Source organism: Lampetra fluviatilis, chromosome 42 (assembly GCF_964198595.1).
Source record: "Lampetra fluviatilis chromosome 42, kcLamFluv1.1, whole genome shotgun sequence".
Classification (NCBI taxonomy): domain Eukaryota; kingdom Metazoa; phylum Chordata; class Hyperoartia; order Petromyzontiformes; family Petromyzontidae; genus Lampetra; species Lampetra fluviatilis.
The window spans coordinates 4,984,805-5,009,830 of record NC_136316.1 but is presented as its reverse complement, the minus strand read 5'-3'; the positions used below and the strand labels follow the sequence as shown (position 1 = coordinate 5,009,830).

Genomic DNA, 25,026 nt, shown 5'->3' with positions numbered 1-25,026 from the left:
GTTCCAATAATTTTCGATTTAAAGCTTTCGTGACTGCAGGGATTCATCTTCTTGGTTCTTTCGGTAAAGTCACGTAGAAGGAAAATAATAAAAATAAAACATAATAAAATAATTCTCACGACGTTTCGGCCACAACGCAAGCAGCCGTCTTCAGGTGGAGAACAGGTCTGTCGAGAAGGCAGATGGAGAACTGGTCTGTCGAGAAGGCAGACTCTGCCTTCTCGACAGACCTGTTTTCCACCTGAAGACGGCTGCTTGCGTTGTGGCCGAAACGTCGTGAGAATCATGTTTTATTTTATTATTTTCCTTCTACGTGACATTACCGAAAGAACCAAGAAGATGTTCCAATAATGTTTTCTGAATTCAAGAGGCAATTTTTTTAATTCAGGCTTAGCAACTGCCCATGCATTTGCTTGGGAATACAAAGGTGGTGGTGGTGGGGGGGGGGTTGAAGTCAATGGCGCACTTGAACGTTCGCGCGCCTGCCAGCCAGCAAAACTTTTTCTTCTCCAAGTTCTAATCAGATTTGTCTGTCCGATACATTTGGTATTCCGCCGAATTTTTTTTAAAAATCTGTCATCTTGAGCACCGCGCCCCGTGTTTTCACTATCCCACTTTGGACATGTGAACAAGTATAACCCGTAAAAACAAAGTTTTTCACTATAAATCCTTTATATGCGTGGCGGCTAGAGTCCTCTCGTCCTCTGGCTTGAGATGGCTGCCACCTATGGGTCAGATGATTGCATTGCACCATTAAGCAATTGGTAATTAAATATAATATTTTTGTCCTAAAAAGTGTAACATTTTGGAATTTTTTTTCCACGAACATTAATTGTCACGCACAACGAGTCTGTGTGGAAAATGTCAGCTCGAGTGGATCACGGGAAGTGGGTTAAAAAACGACCGAAAGATTTGCACGGTCCTAAGCAAGCAAGCAAGTGAACTTAATATAAAGGATTTAAAAAGAGCTTTGTAGCTCATCGGATTCCTCCAGCATGAATATTCCGATTCTGACTGTAATTGCATACAGAGAGGGTCGCTGTTACTAAGAATAGCAGGTCTACCTCTGGCGTGCTGGGCGTCATCATTTATTAAAAGCTGATTGGGTTTCTCGTTTCCCACTAAACTGTGCCCATTCGCATCCAGCTGAGTCCCACAGTGCGCCAGGCAGGCTTCCTCCATACCGTGTCAACAACCCACACGAAACGACTTGCATCGGGGTATTGCTGTGCATACATTTACACGACAGCGTATAGGTAGAGTACAAACACTTTTCATGCGTGCACACTAACATGTATGTTGAACTTTTTTCGCACCGTACGTAGCCAACCGCACTCATAGCAGGTGCGGGGGAAAGACGACACATTTAAATATCCACATACTGTAAACAAATTAGAATCGTGCAATCTTTGTCAAACAGACTGTTGCGCCAAGTTATTGTTAGCACCTAGGCGAACATGCATCCATACACATACACACATACTAATACTAGTAGGAACCTCCTGGTTACACCAGCCCACGGAATTATTGTGTCCGTCCGTCGTGCATACAAAAATGGGAGGGGTGGGGAGGGTGGGGGGTGGGAGGGGTGGGGCTGGGTGGGGAGGGGCTGGTCACCCCGTGGTGCCCTTATAAAACTCAACGTTTAACCTACTCACGCCGGCTTGTGCCCGCCCTCACAGTCGGCCATATTTGCGGAATACACCACGCCGCCGTTGACCCTGGCCATTGACCGAGCAACCCAACGTTCCTACCAGCTCCCTCCGCACGAATGTGTTATATACATCTTACACCGTGTACTCATATATACACTAGCACTTTCTAGACAGCAGAGGGCCTCACGTTGTCAGCAGAGAGAAGTTACTCAAATGCCATCGTTGTACTGTGCGTCTATGCTCCCACGCACTCCCAGTCCCAGGCCACGCGTCCTGGCCTTCGATAATTCGCATTGACCATCGTGGTGAAGTATGGCTCGATGCCGTCCTCCGGCAGTTGATTAATTGACACAAGGATGTACACGATTACTCACAATCATATCTTCATCTGCATAAACTTCACTTAAATCCACTCACGTATGCAAAGACAAAGATCCCCCGTATAGCCTGAACAGGCTGTTGGGGCAAGTGCTGTTAGCGAGTAGCACCTATGAAGGCCGGAACGGTGCTACGAGGGGGTGGGTGGCCAGCACCACGCCGGGCTGCCTTTGTCTCCCCGGTGGCGATGTTTACCATTGCGCCAGGTGCTCATTTAAGGCTGATTTGACCAAGAGGGGTTCAAATATGCGATGCCCATTGGTCAGGAACTGGGGTGGCCGGCTTCTTGGCGCTAACCGTTGCGCCACCGCTCCCCACGGACGCTAACAATGCGAGACAAAGGCGAGACAAAGATCCCCCGTATAGCCTTAGCCGCCTTTTGGGGGCAAGTGCCTGCTGTCTAGCCCACGCATCAACAAACACACTAACAACATACATACTCGTCAACAGTCCAAACACATATATACTGTTTTATCATCAATACAGCCGCACACATCAACATACTCTTACTGGCATACACACTCATAATAAAACATACTCTTACTTGCATACACACTCATAATAAAACATACTCTTACACACATACATACTCATAATACAACATACTCTTACTTGCATACACACCAATAACACAAACATACCCTTACACACATACCCCGTGTAGTAGCGCAGCGCATGCGATAAGCACGTGCTCAACTGTACGCCACCAAGCGCACCTCGGTGGGATCAGACCACGTGCTCTCGTTTCTCAAAGGTCACATTACTGCCGCACACATGGCATGGTGGTGATGATGATGGTGATGATGACGACTGATGATGGTGATAGTGATGATAGTGATGATGGTGGTGCTCGTTGTGATGATGATGGTTGTGATGATGGTGGTGGTGATGATGGTGGTGGTGGTGGTGATGATGATGATGGTGGTTGTGATGATGATGATGGTGGTGGTGATGATGATGATGGTGGTGATGATGATGATGGTGGTGGTGATGATGATGATGGTGGTGATGATGATATTGATGATGGCGGTTGTGATGACAGTTATGTTAGTGTTGATGATGGTGGTGCTGGTTGTGATGATGGTGGTGGTTGTGATGATGATATTGATGATGGCAGTTGTGATGACAGAGGTGATGGTGGCATTGATGGCGGTTGTGATGACTGTGGTGATGGTGACATTGATGATGGCTGTTGTGATGACAGTGATGATAATGATGATGGTGGTGCTGGTTGTGATGATCGTGGTTGTGATGATGGTGGTGATGATGATAATGACGGTTGTGATGACAGTGATGGCGGTTGTGATGACATTGATGATGGTGATAGTGATGATAGCGCTTGTGATGATGGTGCTGCGTGGAATGCGGAGAGGGGGGTGGGTTGGTGATGTTGATGGTGATGATGCTGCTGATGATGTGTGGAATGCGGGGCAGGGGGTGGTGATGTGGGGGAGAAAAGCGGTGGCTTGAGGGGAGGGGCGGATAGTGAGACACACGCTACAGATGATTACGAAACCGATGACAGTGATGATGTTGATGTAAGTGATGTGTGGATGTTGGGGAGTGTGATGTTGGGGGTGGTGGGGGGTGTGAAAGCAGGAAGAAAAACTGCACACCGTAGGGATGATGATGGTGATGATGACGAAAGTGATGCAGATGATGGTGACATTGATTGTGATGTGTGGGGGTGATGATGGTAGTTGGTGATGTTGAATTGGATGTTGGGGGGGGAGGTGGAGATATGATGATGTTGAAGAGCTGCTGATGAAGATGGTGATGGCGGGCATGATGGTGGTGTGTGTGATGGGAGTAGGGAAGGACAGATCGTGACACGGGGGGAGAGGATCGAGAAGGGAGAGAAGATATGGTGAAAATAAAACTAAACATGAAACTATTACAACATTTACCAAATAAGGCTCACTGAGTCGTATAGTTCTTTTTTAGACCTGGCCACGGATGATAGCTCAACGAAGTGGCTTATCACAATCATCATCATGTGCAAATGTAACCCAGCGAAATAACTCCGAACGCGTGATGGTGATTTCGAAACGTGGAGTGGAATATCAAAAGAATCCACGCGACCACGGGTTGAGAGAGAGAAAAACAAGCAAAGGAGCCTTCCATTTAAATAGACTTTTTAATAAATGTTTTCTCTTACAACATCAGAGTGCAGCGCCACATTAAATACGCACTAAAATGACAATAGTTTAAAGCGATTTGAAGCATGTTTTATTTTTTTTGGGGGGGGGGGGGGGCAGAGCTTTGTGACGTCATATTTGAGAGGGGGGTCTGACTTTTTGTGACGCCGTGTGACGAAGGGGGGGAGGGGGTCAAAAATCGTCCAAAATCGCGTGACGTCATTTATGGACGGCCCCAAAGTGCAAATATACAGCGGGCGTCAAGAGTTGGGGGATCGAATCCAGGACCTCCTGTACACCCGGCGATGGAGTCAATATCATCGCTGTTTTGATGTAAAGCTTTTGTGACTGCAGGGATTCATATTCTTGATTCTTTCGGTAAAGTCACGTAGAAGGGAAATAATAAAATAATAAAAATATAAAACAATAAAACATTTCTCACGACGTTTCGACTGCAACACAAGCAATCATCATCAGGTGTGAAATCCACAGCAAGAAAATTTCAAATAAAAATATAAAACAATAAAAATTCTCACGACGTGCCGACTGCAACACAAGCAATGATCATCAGGTGTGAAATCCACAGCAAGAAAATTTCAAATAAAAATATAAAACAATAAAAAATTCTCACGACGTGCCGACTGCAACACAAGCAATGATCATCAGGTGTGAAATCCACAGCAAGAAAATTAGAAGAAAAAAATCTTGCTGTGGATTTCACACCTGATGACGATTGCTTTGTGTTGCAGTCGAAACGTCGTGAGAATTTTTTTTATTGTTTTATGTTTTTATTATTTTATTACTTCCCTTCTACGTGACTTTACCGAAAGAACCAAGAATAGCATCGCTGTTGTCAAAGCGCTTGCCCGAGAACGTCTGTGAAGCAGAGGTGGGACAAAGTCATTGTTATGCAAGTCCAAGTCGAGTCGCAAGTCATCAAATTCATGACTCGAGTCTGACTCGAGTCCAAGTCACATGACTCGAGTCCACATCTCATAGGTGGGACAAAGTCATTGTTATGCAAGTCCAAGTCGAGTCGCAAGTCATCAAATTCATGACTCGAGTCTGACTCGAGTCCAAGTCACATGACTCGAGTCCACATCTCATAGGTGGGACAAAGTCATTGTTATGCAAGTCCAAGTCGAGTCGCAAGTCATCAAATTCATGACTCGAGTCTGACTCGAGTCCAAGTCACATGACTCGAGTCCACATCTCATAGGTGGGACAAAGTCATTGTTATGCAAGTCCAAGTCGAGTCGCAAGTCATCAAATTCATGACTCGAGTCTGACTCGAGTCCAAGTCACATGACTCGAGTCCACATCTCATAGGTGGGACAAAGTCATTGTTATGCAAGTCCAAGTCGAGTCGCAAGTCATCAAATTCATGACTCGAGTCTGACTCGAGTCCAAGTCACATGACTCGAGTCCACATCTCATAGGTGGGACAAAGTCATTGTTATGCAAGTCCAAGTCGAGTCGCAAGTCATCAAATTCATGACTCGAGTCTGACTCGAGTCCAAGTCACATGACTCGAGTCCACATCTCATAGGTGGGACAAAGTCATTGTTATGCAAGTCCAAGTCGAGTCGCAAGTCATCAAATTCATGACTCGAGTCTGACTCGAGTCCAAGTCACATGACTCGAGTCCACACCTCTGCTGTGAAGTCTTTGTCTGCGTGGGGCTTCGCTGCATCACTGGCAGAGAAGATGCAGCAGCTTCGCGAAGGGAAGTTTGAAATGTAAAAAAAAAACCCAATGATTTAAGGACGAACGAATAGGAAAATAAACTTACACACATACAAAGATAAAGATTCCCCGTATAGCCTTTAACAGACTGTTGGGGCAAGTGCTGTTAGCCGGTACGGCCCACAACGCCCGGTCCGCCTTTGTCTCCCCAGTGGCAAAGGAAGAAAAAAGAACACCGCACCAGGTACTCATTTGAGGCTGAGTCGACCTAGAGGAGGACCCAAGATCGGTTCAGATAATCGTCACTGCCGGTGTTAGCCGTGAGCGCTAACCGCTGCACCACCGCTCCCCCTAACAGGAAAATAAACTTACACACACGCATCGGGGAGACGATTAAGAAGATAAAGAGAATATGGAATATTTTAAAACAGGTGGTGGAGGGTTACGACACATTTATAAATAACGCGATCTAACCCAAAAACCTTTATTATTTAATTTTTATTTAACTTTTTTTGGGGGGGGGCTTTCATACTCGTCGAGAGTTCTAGACTAGTGGTGTGTGCGTGTGATGGGTCGACTCAGCCTCAAATGAGTACTTAGTGCGGACAGTATAACAAACATCGCCACAAGGGAGAGACAAAGGCGGTCGGGAGTGGTGTTGACCACCCACCCCCTTCTTGTGCCGTGCCGGCCTTCATAGGTGCTCGCCAACAGCACTTGCCCCTCCAGTATGTAAAGCCTATACGGGGGACCATTGTCTTTGTACACGTTGCCATCTATTCCGTGTGTCAATATATCGTATGTACACGTGTTTTTCTACATGTATGTACACGAGTCTTTATACATGTATGTACACGTGTCCGTGTATGTCTGTGTGATGTAGCCCGCATGCCCAGCCACCGCATGCCTAAACAGCTTTTGTTCGGCCGGATCGAGGGGGCTAAACGGGCGCGGCACGGGCTAGAGAAGAGATGGAGTGATGTGGTAGAGGAGGACGTGGAGCTGAGTGGACTTGCCGATGACCGGTACCAGCGGTGTCAAGATCGGCCTCTGTGGAGGAGGCTCGTGAAGGACGCTGCTGCTGCTGGAGGCAGTCGCCCTCCAACAACAACGGAGGGCGGAGGAGCGACGCTCACAACAACGAGCGGAGCGCCGGGTGGCTAAAGCACAGCAAGTTGGCACAGTAGGGGGCACAGGTGGTGCATCAGCCAGTCATCTCGGTCATCTCGGTCAGTCGACCCGTGGCACCTGGGTCTGCCCCGTGACCTCCTGCCAGCGGGCGTTCGACACTTCACGTGGCCTCAAGGTGCACATGGCCTGGCACAAGCGTCGTGGTGACGTCACCGCCACTTAGTGGCGAATGGCGGTTGCTGTTATTGATGTACATGCACGTGTTCTCTCAACGTGTACTGTACTTGTATGTGTAGTTATATGTCCATAACCAACACGCAGATTTCACCACGTGTGTGTACAGTACGATGCAAATATTGTGTACATTTCTCACGTGTATGCATCTGTGTACACATATATTCCAAGGTTCGTGTATGTAATTAAGGCCTTCATACAAAGCAGTGCAGTATATATACACACACTTGTGAACCTGTTGCATGTGCAGTGCTTAACGTGTGTGCAACACGATGCATGCATGTGGTGTGTACGTGATGTATGTACAGTACTTAATAGGTGTTCACCAACACACAACTTGTACGTGCAATATAAAGTATCAGGCGATATTAGGGATATTTGCACGTTATCTTGAGCGTTGTATGTAAACCCATGTATTACTGATTCAACTTGTGTATGTGTGTACTCTCTCTGTGTGTGTGTGTACATGTGACTGTACGTGCAAATATGGCACCTGGGTCTGCCCCGTGACCTCCTGCCAGCGGGCGTTCGACACTTCACGTGGCCTCAAGGTGCACATGGCCTGGCACAAGCGTCGTGGTGACGTCACCGCCACTTAGTGGCGAATGGCGGTTGTTGTTGTTGTACGTGTACATCAGTTTGCATGTGGCAACCAATTTCCAATTCCCCATCACCACCACCACCATCACCACCACCATCATCACCACCACCACCAACATCATCACCACCACCAACATCACCACCACCATCATCACCACCACCACCAACATCATCACCACCACCAACATCACCACCACCAACATCACCACCACCACCCGCTTAGTCACTATTCTCTGCTTCAAGGTCATTACGATCAGCAGCATATGGCTTAACCATACTGTGTGTCACAATCAATCATCATCACTTAGCTACCATTTCCCGTGCGATATCACAAAGCATCACTACGTTTTTGAACCATCATCATCATCACCACGTAGCCACCAATATCTGTGTTCGATCAGCGTTAATCGTCATCGTTTGGGCGACTATTTTGGCTTAATCAATATCATCACCAAGTCACCATTTCGGTGCACGATCACAAAATCGGCGTCACCATCGTGGTTATGTAGTGGGTAATATATGCCACGGGTTGATGGTGAATTGAAGATGTTTTGATGTGCTGTAAGTTTAAAGATCTCTCCTATCCTTACAACCATCTCGCATGATCTCTGCTCCATCTCCTCCTACTCCTGACCCTTCTCAGTAACCTGCCTCTCGCAAACTCCACACCCAACACACCCCCATCATCATAATCATCTTTGTTGTCTCACCATCCTTGTCCACGTCGTTCTTTGAGCCTCCTTTAATTCCACTCCTGCCTCGCCCTCGAGCTCCCTCTACCTGCCCGCTCTCATTACTCATCCATTGTCTCCATCCCAGCCAGACAAACCCTTCATCTCTCCCTTCCCACGAATGCCTCCCTCCCCTACCTCTCCGTACGCTTCATCTTCCGTCTCCATCTCCCTCGGCACCTCCCCCCCTCCTGCTACAGTAACTACAGATCTTCATTTAAAGAAGTGGCTTTCTTGGATAAATTGTCTCTTACCTGGTTACAGGTAAAGGTCCGTCTAGAGCGCAACTATATCCTGCATTTACCTGCCTCCCATCATCCCCCCTCCTCGTCACCCCCCCCGTCACCCCCCCCCCTGTCACCCCCCACCGTCATCTCCCCCCCGTCACCCCCCTCGTCACCCCCCCCCCCATCTTCCCCTTCCACTCCATGCTCACCCCCCCACCCCATCCCCCCTCTCCTCCATTTCGTGTCCTTACCGTCCTCCCTCCCCACCCTGTCACGACAGACCTGCCACTCTCCCTCCCCCCACCGTCCTCACCATCCCCCCCCCACGCCGCTTCTTCCCGCTCCCCCCGCCCTCCTCCATCCTCCTCCCTCCCTCCCTCCCCCCGCCCTCCCCCATCCTACTGCGTCCTTCTTCCCTCCCCCCGCCCTTCCTCCTCCCTCCCCCCGCCCTCCGCACGGCCTCTCTCCACCTTCCACTTCGCCCAATTTCTGCCCCCCCCCCAGCTCCTGCACCCCCCCCCAGCTCCCCTGCACCCCCCCCCCCCAGCTCCACTGCACCCCCCCCCCAGCTCCCCCCCCCCCCAGCTCCCCTGCACCTCCCCCCCCCAGCTCCCCCCTCCAGCTCCCCTGCACCCCCCCCCAGCTCCCCCCTCCAGCTCCCCTGCACCCCCCCAGCTCCCTTGCACCTCCCCCCCCCAGCTCCCCCCTCCAGCTCCCCTACACCCCCCCCAGCTCCCCTGCACCTCCCCTTCCCAGCTCCCCCCTCCAGCTCCCCTGCACCCCCCCAGCTCCCCTGCACCTCCCCTTCCCAGCTCCCCCCCCCCAGCTCCCCTGCACCTCCCCCCCCCAGCTCCCCTGCACCCCCCCCCAGCTCCCCCCTCCAGCTCCCCTGCACCCCCCCAGCTCCCCTGCACCTCCCCTTCCCAGCTCCCCCCTCCAGCTCCCCTGCACCTCCCCCCCCGCAGCTCCCCCCTCCAGCTCCCCTGCACCCCCCCAGCTCCCCTGCACCTCCCCCCCAGCTCCCCCCTCCAGCTCCCCTGCACCCCCCCCAGCTCCCCTGCCCCACCCCCCCCAGCTCCCCTCCCCAGCTCCCCTGCCCCCCCCCCCCAGCTCCGCTGCACCAACTCTTCTCGCTTCCTCCTCCCCCCCCTCTCTCCACTCTTCTCTTCCTCATCTCCCGCCTCTCTCTCTCTGAAGGCGATCGTCATCCTCCTGACTGCCTCCCTCGCTCGCATGTCCCTCCCTCCCAACAACCACCACCATCACCACCACCATCACCACCACCACACTCCTCCCTCTCTCCGCAAAGACAGTGGTCAAAGACCCACACAAATACCGCTTCAACCGGCAGGAAGTTTACCGTCTGAAAGCGATGATGACCAGAGTGAGGAAGCTGCCACCCTCCCCCCTCCAACCGGAAGAGGAGGGTGATGAGGATCAGGAGGAGCCCTGCTATGTGAAAGGGGGCCAAAGCCCGGAGTGTTCGGACACTGACTGTGAGGCGGTGGCGACGTGGAGTGAGAATGCCTGAGCAATGCTTGGTGTTGCCATGGGATGACCACACCGAATGTACTCGAATTTGTTTCAGCGCAATTTGCGCCGGAACCTGAATGACGCGCACACCGGACACTGACTGCGACGCGGTGGCGTTGTGTTGCACGAAAATAAGTGATATGTATGTTGTTGTCACGACAACAGGTACATGTTGGTTTGGTGATTCAATGAAACGGATGCTGTTGCCATAAAGGCATGTACTTGGTTTGACTGCACGGAAACTTTCCAGCGCAATTTGCGCTGGAGTAATAAAGGTTTTCAAAAGTCTCTCCGCCCCCCCCACCCACCACCGTCTCTCCATCTCTCTCACCAACTCGTGTGTCACCTACCCCTCCCCTACACACCCTCACAGCCACTCTCCCCCCCTCCTCCTCCTCCCCCCTCTCTCTCTCTCGCACGACCTCTCTCTTCCTCAACTCCCTGTCCCCTGCCTCCTGCCTCGCCACCATCATCATCATCTCTGTCGATCCCTGCCACTCCGAATCATCATCATCATCCTCCCTCTCCTCATTTCTCTCTCTCTTCCTCAACTCCCTGTCCCCTGCCTCCCCACAATCCATCACCACCACCATCATCACCATCATCATCTCTGTCGATCCCTGCCACTCCGAATCATCATCATCATCCTCCCTCTCCTCATTTCTCTCTCTCTTCCTCAACTCCCTGTCCCCTGCCTCCCCACAATCCATCATCACCATCATCACCATCATCATCATCTCTGCCACTCCTCTCTGAATCATCATCATCCTTCACCCTCTCCCCATCTCTCACTGCCCCGTGACTCTCTCCCCATCTCGCCCTCTCTTCCTCAACTCCCTGTCCCCTGCCTCCCCACAATACATCACCACCATCACCACCACCATCACCATCATCTCTGCCACTCCTCTCTGAATCATCATCATCCTCCCCCCTCTCCCCATCTCTTCTCTTCCGGGATGTCAAACATCTGCTGCAAGACTTTACCCTCTGCGCGGCGAGCTGCCTATGGAGCATGATGTTCATGTACGTTGCCGTACCTTTTACATCATCACACGTGTACAGCTCTCACTCTCTCTCTCTCTGTGATCGCCCTGTGTGTGTATCAGTGCTGATGATGATTGACCGTGCGTGTGTGTGTGTGAGTATGTGGTGCAGTGCACTTGCCTCGTTATATATGAAGGTATTCTGGGGGGGTCTTTGTAGTCGGTAGTACGTGTAGGTAGGTGCATCTACCCACTGCTCTGTAACACGTGTACTCTGTAAGTGTGTGTGTGTGTACGCTGTGTGTACGTGTACTCTGTGAGTGTGTCTGTGTGTATGTGTAACACGTGTACTCTGTAAGTGTGTGTGTGTGTACGCTGTGTGTACGTGTAACACGTGTACTCTGTAAGTGTGTCTGTGTGTATGTGTAACACGTGTACTCTGTAAGTGTGTGTGTGTGTACGCTGTGTGTACGTGTAACACGTGTACTCTGTAAGTGTGTCTGTGTGTGTGTTTAACACGTGTACTCTGTAAGTGTGTGTGTGTGTACGCTGTGTGTACGTGTAACACGTGTACTCTGTAAGTGTGTCTGTGTGTGTGTTTAACACGTGTACTTTGTAAGTGTGTGTCTGTGTGTACGTGTAACACGTGTACTCTGAGTGTGTATGTGTAAAACGTGTACTCTGTAAGTGTATCTGTCTGTGTGTACGTGTAACACGTGTACTCTGTAAGTGTATCTGTCTGTGTGTACGTGTAACACGTGTACTCTGTAAGTGTGTGTCTGTGTGTACGTGTACTCTGTGAGTGTGTCTGTGTGTATGTGTAACACGTGTACTCTGATTGTAAGTGCGATGTGTATACGTGCAACACGTGTACTCTGTAAGTGTGTCTGTGTGTGTGTACGTGTAACACGTGTACTCTGTAAGTGTGTCTGTGTGTGTGTACGTGTAACACGTGTACTCTGTAAGTGTGTCTGTGTGTGTGTACGTGTAACACGTGCGTGTGCTCCAGAGTGAGTGTGTTGTACAGTACTTCACTTGCCCTGATCTCCTTTTTCTATTTAGTAACACGTAGTTCAGTGTCTACTTGCGAAGTTTACGTATCGGTATGTGTATATGTGTGTATATGCAATTATGTGTGTGTGAGTTTTATACTTTAAACATGCGTGCTTCGTGTGTACACGTTTGAACGCGTGCAGTACGCTTGTACTTGTAAACATCGTATGTACGAGTGTATCCGTGAGGTTTCCGACTACATCTAACTCAGTATGTGTATGTATCGGTATGTGTATGTATCAATATGCCTATTCACAATACGGTAATTATAAATGCAGTATCCGTAGGGTACACTACGTCTGGCTGTTGTATTATTTCTGTGTAACTTTCTATAGGCGCGTGCGTGTATCTACGTGCATGTATTAGTATGTGTTTGACTGTGTGTGTGTTAGTATGTTTGTGTGTGTGTTGGTATGTGTTTGACTGTGTGTGTGTTAGTATGTTTGTGTGTGTGTTAGTATGTGTTTGACTGTGTGTGTGTGTTAGTATGTTTGTGTGTGTGTTAGTATGTGTTTGACTGTGTGTGTGTGTTAGTATGTTTGTGTGTGTGTTAGTATGTGTTTGACTGTGTGTGTTAGTATGTTTGTGTGTGTGTTGGTATGTGTTTGACTGTGTGTGTGTTAGTATGTTTGTGTGTGTGTTAGTATGTGTTTGACTGTGTGTGTGTTAGTATGTTTGTGTGTGTGTTGGTATGTGTTTGACTGTGTGTGTGTTAGTATGTTTGTGTGTGTGTTAGTATGTGTTTGACTGTGTGTGTGTGTTAGTATGTTTGTGTGTGTGTTAGTATGTGTTTGACTGTGTGTGTGTGTTAGTATGTTTGTGTGTGTGTTAGTATGTGTTTGACTGTGTGTGTTAGTATGTTTGTGTGTGTGTTGGTATGTGTTTGACTGTGTGTGTGTTAGTATGTTTGTGTGTGTGTTAGTATGTGTTTGACTGTGTGTGTGTGTGTTAGTATGTTTGTGTGTGTGTTAGTATGTGTTTGACTGTGTGTGTGTGTTAGTATGTTTGTGTGTGTGTTAGTATGTGTTTGACTGTGTGTGTGTTAGTATGTTTGTGTGTGTGTGTGTGTTGGTATGTGTTTGACTGTGTGTGTGTTAGTATGTTTGTGTGTGTGTTAGTATGTGTTTGACTGTGTGTGTGTGTTAGTATGTTTGTGTGTGTGTTGGTATGTGTTTGACTGTGTGTGTGTTAGTATGTTTGTGTGTGTGTTGGTATGTGTTTGACTGTGTGTGTGTTAGTATGTTTGTGTGTGTGTTAGTATGTGTTTGACTGTGTGTGTGTGTTAGTATGTTTGTGTGTGTGTTAGTATGTGTTTGACTGTGTGTGTGTGTTAGTATGTTTGTGTGTGTGTTAGTATGTGTTTGACTGTGTGTGTTAGTATGTTTGTGTGTGTGTTGGTATGTGTTTGACTGTGTGTGTGTTAGTATGTTTGTGTGTGTGTTAGTATGTGTTTGACTGTGTGTGTGTGTGTTAGTATGTTTGTGTGTGTGTTGGTATGTGTTTGACTGTGTGTGTGTTAGTATGTTTGTGTGTGTGTTAGTATGTGTTTGACTGTGTGTGTTAGTATGTTTGTGTGTGTGTTGGTATGTGTTTGACTGTGTGTGTGTTAGTATGTTTGTGTGTGTGTTAGTATGTGTTTGACTGTGTGTGTGTGTGTTAGTATGTTTGTGTGTGTGTTAGTATGTGTTTGACTGTGTGTGTGTGTTAGTATGTTTGTGTGTGTGTTAGTATGTGTTTGACTGTGTGTGTGTGTTAGTATGTTTGTGTGTGTGTTAGTATGTGTTTGACTGTGTGTGTTAGTATGTTTGTGTGTGTGTTAGTATGTGTTTGACTGTGTGTGTGTTAGTATGTTTGTGTGTGTGTTAGTATGTGTTTGACTGTGTGTGTGTTAGTATGTTTGTGTGTGTGTGTTAGTATGTGTTTGACTGTGTGTCTGTGTTGTCATCTCTTCACTGTCTATGGAAGAAGTTGACGGGAAGACGAAGAAGAGACGGAACCTCCATCACGCACCACGGATAGAGGGAAGGAGGAGACTTCGCATCTTGTGAGTAAAAGACGTGTGGCTGATAACACCACGATGGTGATAGTGATGATGGTGATGATGGTGATGTTCATGATCATTAAGGCGATGTTCATGGATATGTTGATCGGTCGTGGTCATGAACATGATGGTGATCGTCAAGCATGTAGGTCAAGCAATGGTGGGTGATGACGGTGGTGGTGACGATGTTAGTCGTGAATGTGGTGATGTTGTTAGTTGTGATGGTGGTGATGTTAATAGTGATGGTGATTTTAATAGTGATGTTGGTGGCGATGTTAATAGTGATGTTGGTGATGTTGTTAGTTGTGATGGTGGCGATGTTAATAGTGATGGTGGCGATGCTAATAGTGATGGTGGTGATGTTAATAGTGATGGTGATGATGTTAGTTGTGATGGTGGCGATGTTAATAGTGATGGTGGCGATGCTAATAGTGATGGTGGTGATGTTAATAGTGATGGTGATGATGTTAGTTGTGATGGTGGCGATGTTAGTTGTGATGTTAATAGTGATAGTGGCGATGCTAATAGTGATGGTGGTGATGTTGTTAGTTGTGATGGTGATGTTGTTAGTTGTGATGTTAATAGTGATGGTGGCGATGCTAATAGTGATGGTGGTGATGTTGTTAGTAGTGATGGTGGCGATGCTAATAGTGATGGTGGTGATGTTGTTAATAGTGATGGTGGCGATGCTGATAGTGATGGTGGTGATGTTGTTAATAGTGATGGTGGCGATGTTGGTGATGTTGTTAATAGTGATGGTGGCAAGGCCCATGGGAATATTCATGGCGATAATGTGATGTTAATGATTATGGATGATGATGGAATTGATGGTCAATGATGATGATGATGACGATCATGATGACAGCTGCAATGATCACGGTCGTGGCATTATCGATTATGGTGTCAATATTGTTGATGGTGATGATATTGATCAAGTTGTATACGGACATTTCGCTGTTAATCTTAAACCAATCCGACCTATAACTACAGTACAACAATGTGCAGGGGGTAATCAAGCATCTTAGGACACAATGCTATGGCATATTTTAATCTTTAACACACGCACACACACCACGTTCAAACAATAATAAACTCAGGTTAAATAGAACACGTTTTCAAAAAATATCACCACTTATAAAGTATACTTTTTCAAAAAACTTTCTCTTGAAATCAAACATTTTATCATCTCAAACAAACACGTGTTTTAAGAAGAGTTGTATTCAAAGAATCGTTAGTATAAATACGCTTATATACAATCAGCTTGACTAATAACATCTTACTAGAACAATAAATGATGGAATCTTATCTTTTGAAAGACCCGGTTATAACAAAAAAACACATCTTACACTAAAAAAAAGCGTGGTTAGACGTTTAACGAGAGGTAATTGATTCACTTTAAAAGTATCGTTATAAGAACCGTGGTATAAATTATGATAATTAAAAAAAATAGTTTAATCCTCAAGGCATGGTGTGATATCAACATCTGTTTACGTGATAGACAACTTTACTAATTGGCCGTGTCGGGTGGTGGAGGGTTTAACGACACAACATTTACATTTCTACGCGATCTAACCCGGAAAAAATCGATGATTTTGGTCGCGAAAGCCTACTTACGTGTTAAACTGAGTTTTTGTTTAAATGCATAAATGTAATAGGCTTATTACTTATTCTCGTGTTGCGCCACCAGTGTTGTGCGTTATCCGGGAAGGCCACAAAGTGAGTCTCAAAGCTTATTTTCAGGAGGTTATTGCCATGACATGTCCATATTGATGATGTTTTACTGCTGCTGATGCTTTGGGAAATTATGGATTTTGCTACTGGTAGCAACGGTACAATCTTACAAGGTAGTACTGTACTGCGTGTATATGTGTGTCAAAGGTGTTGTTTTAGTGTAACAAACACCACAACTTCGCCGTTCCAGTACTTTAATTCACACAGTAAAGTACTCGCACTACTTATCACCATACACACACTACAAGTGCACACACACAGTATACAGTACTGTACTGTACACTGTTGTGTACTGTATAGTGTGTGTGGACTTCACGACACGTGTACAGTACTGATATATGAACGTGCAGTGGATCAGCCACGAGATATATGGAGCACGGGACTGATCATTGTACATTAACAACACACACACAGAGTGTGTGCATCTCGTTATATCAACTCTGCAGTCGGTGACTTACTTAATGTGCAAGTGCATGGAGCGAGTGGATGGATTTACCCTCCAACACCGCCAGATTTACCCTCTAACACTGCCACATTTACCCTCCAACACCGCCAGATTTACCCTCCCAACACCGTGGGATTTACCCTCCCAACACCGTGGGATTTACCCTCCTAACACCGCCAGATTTACCCTCTAACACTGCCACATTTACCCTCCAACACCGCCAGATTTACCCTCCAACACCGCCAGATTTACCCTCCAACACCGTGGAATTTACCCTCCCAACACCGCCAGATTTACCCTCCAATACCGCCAGATTTAACCTCCAACACCGTCGGATTAACCCTCCAATACCGCCAGATTTACCCTCCAACACCGTGGAATTTACCCTCCCAACACCGCCAGATTTACCCTCCAATACCGCCAGATTTAACCTCCAACACCGTCGGATTAACCCTCCAATACCGCCAGATTTACCCTCCAACACCGTGGAATTTACCCTCCCAACACCGCCAGATTTACCCTCCAATACCGCCAGATTTAACCTCCAACACCGTCGGATTAACCCTCCAACACCGTGGGATTTACCCTCCCAACACCGTGGGATTTACCCTCCAACACCGCCAGATTAACCCTCCCAACACCGCCAGATTTACCCTCCAACACCGTGGGATTTACCCTCCAATACCGCCAGATTTACCCTCCCAACACCGCCAGATTTACCCTCCAACACCGTGGGATTTACCCTCCAACACCGCCAGATTTACCCTCCAACACCGCCAGATTTACCCTCCAACACCGTGGGATTTACCCTCCAACACCGCCAGATTTACCCTCCAACACCGTGGGATTTACCCTCCAACACCGCCAGATTTATCCTCCAACACCGCCAGATTTACCCTCCAACACCGCCAGATTTACCCTCCCAACACCGCCAGATTTACCCTCCCAACACCGCCAGATTTACCCTCCCAACACCGCCAGATTAACCCTCCCAACACAGCCAGATTTACCCTCCAACACCGCCAGATTTACCCTCCCAACACCGCCAGATTTACCCTCCCAACACCGCCAGATTTACCCTCCAACACCGCCAGATTTACCCTCCAACACCGCCAGATTTACCCTCCAACACCGCCAGATTAACCCTCCCAACACAGCCAGATTTACCCTCCAACACCGCCAGATTTACCCTCCTAACACCGCCAGATTTATCCTCCAACACCGCCATATTTACCCTCCCAACACCGCCAGATTTACCCTCCAACACCGCCAGATTTACCCTCCAACGCCGTCAGATTTACCCTCCTAACACCGCCAGATTTACCCTCCAACACCGTCGGATTTACCCTCCAACACCGCCAGATTATTGCGTCCGCTGTACTTTGGGGTAACGAATTGGCACGATCCGTTCACCTTGTATACTGGTCGGGTGGTGGCGGGTTTCACGACACATATCTACGCAAAATCTAATCGCCACATCACCCAAAAATCAATAACCTGTATTATGGATGATATTGGTCGCCAAAGCCTACTGCTTACGTAGTTAAACTGGATGGGATTGTTGGTTGAGCAGGACTTTGGCGCTTGCTTGCAGTTTAACACGCGAACTGGGGGCATTGGGTGCCGTGTGACATCTGTGCTTCAGTGAAGGTCATTGTGAGTGATGCATCAACTCCACCTTGTGACTGGGGGGTGTGTGGAGTTGTGCGTGTGTTGTGGGGCGGGCTGGTGTGGGTGTAGGGGGTTGTGTGTGTGTGGAGTTGGTGTGTGTGTGTAGGGTTGGTGTGTGTGTGGGGCTGGTGTGGGTGTGTGGAGTTGTGCGTGTGTTGTGGGGCGGGCTGGTGTGGGTGTAGGGGGTTGTGTGTGTGTGGAGTTGGTGTGTGTGTGTAGGGTTGGTGTGTGTGTGGGGCTGGTGTGGGTGTGTGGAGTTGTGCGTGTGTTGTGGGGCGGGCTGGTGTGGGTGTAGGGGGTTGTGTGTGTGTGGAGTTGGTGTGTGTGTGTAGGGTTGGTGTGTGTGTGGGGCTGGTGTGGGTGTGTGGAGTTGTGCGTGTGTTGTGGGGCGGGCTGGTGTGGGTGTAGGGGGTTGTGTGTGTGTGGAGTTGGTGTGTGTGTGTAGGGTTGGTGTGTGTGTGGGGCTGGTGTGGGTGTGTGGAGTTGTGCGTGTGTTGTGGGGCGGGCTGGTGTGGGTGTAGGGGGTTGTGTGTGTGTGGAGTTGGTGTGTGTGTGTAGGGTTGGTGTGTGTGTGGGGCTGGTGTGGGTGTGCGGAGTTGTGCGTGTGTTGTGGGGCGGGCTGGTGTGGGTGTAGGGGGTTGTGTGTGTGTGTGTGGAGTTGGTGTGTGTGTGGAGTTGGTGTGTGTGTAGGGTTGGTGTGTGTGTGTGGAGTTGGTGTGTGTGTGTAGGGTTGGTGTGTGTGTGGGGCTGGTGTGGGTGTAGGGGGTTGTGTGTGTGTGTGTGGGGGGTTGGTGTGTGTGTGGGGTTGGTGTGTGTGTGGGGTTGGTGTGTGTGTAGGGGGTTGTGTGTGTGGGGTTGTGTATGTGTGTGGAGGGCTGGTGTGTGTGTGTGGTTGTTTGAATGTGTGGTTGGTGTGTGTGTGTGGGGTTGGTGTGTGTGTGTGGGGCTGTTGGTGTGTGTTTGGGGGGCTGGTGTGTGTTTGGGGGGCTGGTGTGTGTGTGTGTCGTTGTGTGAATGTGTGGTTGTTTGAATGTGTGGTTGTGTGTGTGGGGGTTTTGTGTGTGTGTGTGGTTGTATGTTTGGGGTTTTGTCTGTGTGTGGGGTTGTGTGGGTTGGGGGCTGGTGTGTCTATACGTGTGTGTGTGTGGTGTGTGTACGTGTGTGTGTAGATATTTGTGAATGTGAGGGTCAACCTAGTTTTGTGAGTGTTGTATATGGATGTTTGTGATTGGGTTGATGGATATTTGTGAGTGTGCGTGGATTGCGGCGTGCTGCTGCTGTTGTATGTGTGTGAATGCCTGGCGAGTGAATTGATGATCTCTGCGCATGGGGTGTCTGTAAAATGTTGTGTGGACTGGTGTGAGGGTCTTTGAAGACCGTACAGTATACGGATGAGTGTGGTGTGGATCTGTGTGTGTGTGGATGTTTGTGAGTGTGTTGATATGTGTGTGTGTAAAATAAGAGGGCAATTAACATAATCACAGGGGTTATATACTGCCACCAACAGAGTACGTGTATGGGTGTCATTGTGGGTTGATGTTTGTATGGCTATGTGTGTGGTTGTTACTGTATGTGTGTGGGTTTGAGTGTGTACCGGTCCCGGGCCTCCCTTAGGTCGACCCAGCCTCAATAAGTATCTGGTGCGGTGTGTGTAAAACAAAAAAAAATCGTCACTGGGGATACAAAGGCGGCCGGGCGTTGTGCTGACCACCCACCCCCTCGTGTGTTATGCCGGCCTTCGCAGGTGCTCGCTTAACAGCACTTTCCTCAACAGTATTGCAGGCTACACGGGGATCTTTGTCTTTTCTTTGTCTTTGTATAGATGTGTGGTTGTGTATTGATGTGTGTGTGTGTGCCAGTGGCTGTGTGTATGTCTGCTGTGTTGTGTATGGATGTGTATGTATGGGACTGTTGTTGTGTATGTATGTGCGTGGGTTTGAGTGTTGTGCAGCAATTTGAGGGCATGGAATTCCCACCGCGCGCTCTGTTTTTCCATGCATCTCATCGTTTTATCAAAGGAGTCAAGCCCCGTCATTCAACGCCATATGCACGTCGGTGAGCCGGACTTTAAAAACATACAATTCAAAAATAAGCTGTTATTTAAATAAAAAGTGCACGTGGTGGATGCTATGAATTTCGTGGCAGGATTGTGCAAGTGATTTGGAAGTTCCTAATCGAACCTGGCCAGGGGAGGTGTTGTAATCGAAAAGAGGAGGTTGCGATGGTTGGGAAATGTGTGCAAGCGGGGATAGGGTGAGCAACTTGCTTGGTTGGGAATACTGCAGAACGTGGAACTGCTGCAGTGTCGTCGACTGTCATCGGGAAGCGGAGGTTTGTTGATTGGTGGGACGCGTGAGTGTGTGCGTGATGGAGAGAGGAGGAGAGAGAGGGTCACCAACGTGGAAGCTGGGGAATTGAGTGTGTCATCAAGAAAGAGGAGCTTTACAGGGCATGCAGCACGCTGCAGGATGGTGCAAACGACTTGTAAGTTTGGACGATGACGATGCAAGATAGGGCTGGCGATGTAATGGTGAAGAGGAGGGTTTGGGAGGTGGTGATTGGTTGGGACTATTGTGCACGATGGAGGGGGGTGGGGGGCAGGTCACCACCAACGATGGAGAGGGGCAGGTCGTGGTGGCGACATGTTAACGACCTCGCTCTGTATGCGGGAGGTCGTGGGTTCGATCCCGAGCCTGACGCCTGATGTACATTTGGAGTTTGCGTGTCTCTCTCCCCGTGGTCGCGTGATAAGCCACTTCGCTGAGCTATCATTTGTGGCCAGGTCGTTTCTGAAAAAGAGCTGTAGAGCTCAGTGGGACTTACCTGGTAAAGTAAAAAGTTTAGTTGAGTAAGATGGGCATTAGAGTGGCACCCACAGGACAGCAACAAACGGGGGGGGGGGGGCTGATCCACTGCTGTATGAGGGGCCTCCCCCCCCACCCGCCCCTCATGCTGTGTTGGTCATTGGGGCCATTTGACCGGACTTAAGCACTGCGGTGAGGATGGAGGAGAGGGAGCGGTGAGGATGGAGGAGAGGGAGCGGTGAGGATGGAGGGGTGGGGGCGGTGAGGATGGAGGAGAGGGAGCGGTGAGGATGGAGGATGAGGGAGCGGTGAGGATGGAGGAGAGGGAGCGGTGAGGATGGAGGGGTGGGGGCGGTGAGGATGGAGGAGAGGGAGCGGTGAGGATGGAGGAGAGGGAGCGGTGAGGATGGAGGGGTGGGGGCGGTTGAGGATGGAGGAGAGGGAGCGGTGAGGATGGAGGAGAGGGAGCGGTGAGGATGGAGGGGTGGGGGCGGTGAGGATGGAGGAGAGGGAGCGGGTGGAGGATGGAGGAGAGGGAGCGGTGAGGATGGAGGAGAGGGAGCGGTGAGGATGGTGGGGTGGGGGCGGTGAGATGGAGGAGAGGGAGCGGTGAGGATGGAGGTGGGGGCGGTGAGGATGGAGGAGAGGGAGCGGTGAGGATGGAGGGGTGGGGGCGGTGAGGATGGGGGGGGTGGGGGCGGTGAGGATGGAGGAGAGGGAGCGGTGAGGATGGAGGGGTGGGGGCGGTGAGGATGGGGGGGTGGGGGCGGTGAGGATGGAGGGGTGGGGGCGGTGAGGATGGAGGGGTGGGGGCGGTGAGGATGGGGGGGTGGGGGCGGTGAGGATGGAGGGGTGGGGGCGGTGAGGATGGAGGAGAGGGAGCGGTGAGGATGGAGGGGTGGGGGCGGTGAGGATGGAGGAGAGGGAGCGGTGAGGATGGAGGGGTGGGGGCGGTGAGGATGGGGGGGTGGGGGCGGTGAGGATGGAGGAGAGGGAGCGGTGAGGATGGAGGGGTGGGGGCGGTGAGGATGGGGGGGTGGGGGCGGTGAGGATGGAGGGGTGGGGGCGGTGAGGATGGAGGGGTGGGGGCGGTGAGGATGGGGGGTGGGGGCGGTGAGGATGGAGGGGTGGGGGCGGTGAGGATGGAGGGGTAGGGGCGGTGAGGATGGAGGGGTGGGGGCGGTGAGGATGGAGGGGTGGGGGCGGTGAGGATGGAGGGGTGGGGGCGGTGAGGATGGGGGGGTGGGGGCGGTGAGGATGGAGGGGTGGGGCGGTGAGGATGGAGGGGTGGGGGCGGTGAGGATGGAGGGGTGGGGGCGGTGAGGATGGAGGGGTGGGGGCGGTGAAGATGGAGGGGTGGGGGCGGTGAAGATGGAGGAGAGGGAGCGGTGAGGATGGAGGTGGGGGCGGTGAAGATGGAGGTGGGGGCGGTGAAGATGGGGGGGAGGGAGCGGTGAGGATGGAGGTGGGGGCGGTGAGGATGGGGGGGTGGGGGCGGTGAGGATGGGGGGGTGGGGGCGGTGAGGATGGAGGGGTGGGGGCGGTGAGGATGGGGGGGTGGGAGCGGTGAGGATGGAGGGGTGGGAGCGGTGAGGATGGAGGGGTGGGAGCGGTGAGGATGGAGGTGGGGGCGGTGAGGATGGAGGGGTGGGGGCGGTGAGGATGGGGGGGTGGGGGCGGTGAGGATGGAGGGGTGGGAGCGGTGAGGATGGAGGTGGGGGCGGTGAGGATGGAGGTGGGGGCGGTGAGGATGGAGGGGTGGGGGCGGTGAGGATGGGGGGGTGGGAGCGGTGAGGATGGAGGGGTGGGAGCGGTGAGGATGGAGGTGGGGGCGGTGAGGATGGAGGGGTGGGGGCGGTGAGGATGGAGGGGTGGGGGCGGTGAGGATGGAGGTGGGGGCGGTGAGGATGGAGGGGTGGGGGCGGTGAGGATGGAGGTGGGAGCAGTGAGGATGGGGGGGTGGGAGCAGTGAGGATGGGGGGGTGGGGGCGGTGAGGATGGGGGGGTGGGGGCGGTGAGGATGGAGGGGTGGGAGCGGTGAGGATGGAGGTGGGGGCGGTGAGGATGGAGGGGTGGGGGGCGGTGAGGATGGAGGTGGGAGCGGTGAGGATGGGGGGGTGGGGGCGGTGAGGATGGGGGGGTGGGGGCGGTGAGGATGGAGGTGGGGGCGGTGAGGATGGGGGGGTGGGGGCGGTGAGGATGGGGGGGTGGGGGCGGTGAGGATGGAGAGGTGGGGGCGGTGAGGATGGGGGGGTGGGAGCGGTGAGGATGGAGGTGGGGGCGGTGAGGATGGAGGTGGGAGCAGTGAGGATGGAGTGGTGAGCGGTACAGCAATGGATTGTTCTGTACTGCCCATTGCTGCCCACTGAGTAATAATAATTCAATTTTTATAGTGCTTTACATCAAGGATGTCATAGGCCTTGCGTAGCCCCGCAAGGCCTATGACAACACATGCGTGCACTGTGGTCAACCACCCATGCACTTTCCGAGGCTCACTCCTGCTTAGCTTCCGAGATTTGATGAGATCAGCCACATTTCGAGTGATATGATCACAAGCCGATGCCGTGTCAATGTGGGTTAAGAGAGGAGTGGAATCTGGAGTTAATTATATTTAAATCTTAACTGGGCACTAAGTCGGTTCGCCTGTGTTAAGATGTTTATTGCCCAGAACTTCCTCCTGGGGTTTTGGTATCAATGCAGTACTGTCATCAATACCTTGCTGAACTCGTCAAAGAGCATAAACCATCATCACGCAAACTCCGGTCATCCTCGCAGCGGCTTTTGGCTAACCGTCGAACAAAGACGGTCACCCCATCGCGCGCTTTCAGACGCGCTTCTGCGCCCGTCTGGAATGCTCTTCATTCCGACATGAGCAAGCTGCTGGAGCTGTTAACTTTTAAATCTAAATTGAAAACTAATTTTTTTGGAACTGCTTTTTGTGTTTAGTGAATTTTCCTTCCCCCGTACGTGCAGTGCGAAAGAAGTTCAACGTACATCATCATCGTTGTTGGCCTTCATCAGTCCACTGTTGGATGAAGGGCCTCCCAAGCACGCCAATCATCTCTCACGATCCTATGATGTAATCATCGACCTCACCCCTTCACATTAACTGATTTATATTAATATACGTTTATGAGCACTGGGCATTATTAATCTCCATTGTTAGCTCTGAGTCATCGGTGGAAATTCCACATACCTCTACTACTTCCCACACATTAGTCGTTATTTTATCTACGCCAGAAGGATAATGATGGGCTGAGTCAAGCACCAAAATAAGATGATGGCATCCGCATAACTTAATAGCATTAAAGCCCTTACTGACATCGTTTAAATTATTATCATCATCATCCAGAGGAGAAGACCACTTTTTGTTGCCATTAATTGACTTCAGACTCATTATTAGGCATATTAGATTTTGTGAAACATCCCAATAAATGTGAGACCCTCCTGTGGGATGACTCTTCAGACTCGGCGAGGCTTTTATGGATAAAATAAATGATTACGGTGCCGTTCTCAAGAATGCAACCCAAGGCCTTTTTTTTTTAAACGATCCCCACTCCATCACAAGCACGGCTCCATCGCAGCGCAGTGTTTACGTCGAAAACGTCGCATGCATTGGACTGCCCGGGCACTAAGGTGTAGGCGGGTTTATGTGAAAGAACACCAACAAAAAATTGAAATCGTTTATGTGAACATCAGTAGAAATTACAGTTGCACCCACGAACGAATGCCGCGCTGGGTGTTTGCGGTGAATTGGTCAGGGCGGTTACGCGACGGTCGGATATGCGACAATTTTGTGAACGTGACGATCGCGTTGGGTGGCGGAGGATTAAAGGCAGAAATTTTGCACAAACCTACGACGTGGCCTAACCCAACAACAAATGTGCTTCGTAGCATCCTGCATTTGAAGTGGTCAAGGTTCTTTTAGGTTCTCCTCTCATCACGTGATATATTAGGGGAAAAGGTTTTGCTGGCTGGCTTCCTG

General features: G+C 50.3%; 1 protein-coding gene across 1 annotated transcript in view; it reads left to right on the top strand.

The window, feature by feature from the left end:
• The first annotated feature begins 11,026 nt into the window (after nucleotides 1–11,026).
• LOC144946728 (uncharacterized) overlaps nucleotides 11,027–25,026 on the top strand; it is a 113,052-nt gene continuing 99,052 nt past the window's right edge. The window contains exons 1-2 of the mRNA XM_078875858.1: nucleotides 11,027–11,336; nucleotides 14,315–14,393. The gene's annotated coding sequence lies outside the window, so the exon portion shown is untranslated. The remainder of the gene's footprint in view (nucleotides 11,337–14,314; nucleotides 14,394–25,026) is intronic.